This window comes from Penaeus monodon, chromosome 28 (genome assembly GCF_015228065.2).
Source record: "Penaeus monodon isolate SGIC_2016 chromosome 28, NSTDA_Pmon_1, whole genome shotgun sequence".
Taxonomy (NCBI): Eukaryota; Metazoa; Arthropoda; class Malacostraca; order Decapoda; family Penaeidae; genus Penaeus; species Penaeus monodon.
Window position 1 is genome coordinate 3,832,841 of NC_051413.1, and position 735 is coordinate 3,833,575.

The window sequence follows — 735 nt, forward strand, 5'->3', positions numbered from 1 at the left end:
TTTTATCTACCTCTATCTCTCTTCCTCTCTCCTCTTTCTTCTCCAATTTCTCTGACTTTCCTCATACGTTTTAATTCCCCTTCCCACATTTTCTTCCTCTCTCCTTTCTTACCTTCCCTCTCTTTCCTACCTTTCTTCCTATTTACTCCTCTCTCTTCCCCTCTTCTCCTTAAACACTATTTACGGGGGGGAGGGATACATAGGGGGTAGGGGAGGAATCACAAGGGGAGGGGGGTACATAGGGAAGAAGTTGGAGCAGAGGGGGAAGGGATACACGCAGAAGGGGGGGAGGAGGGAGGGGGACATACAGGAGAGACGCATATGGGGAGGGGGGAGGACACAGAGGAAAGAGTACACACGGGGGGGGGGGACACAGAGGAAAGAGCACGCACACGGGGGGGGGGGGGGAGGGAGGACACAGAAGAAAGGAGTACACACAGGGGGGGGTAGAACACAGAGGGAAATAGTACACACAGGGGGGGGGGATATACACAAGGGGAAAACAAGGGGAGACGAACTCACAAGGGGATGGAGAATTCACAAGGGACATGGAACATATATGAGAGACACACATCAGGGACAGCGGACATAGGGACTGGAAATGTAGAAAAGGGAATAAGGGAACATACATACACATGCACAAGGAAGAGGACACAGATACACGTACACGAGGAAGGAGACACACATGCACATACACGAGTAGATGAACAAAGATACACACACACACAAGGAGGG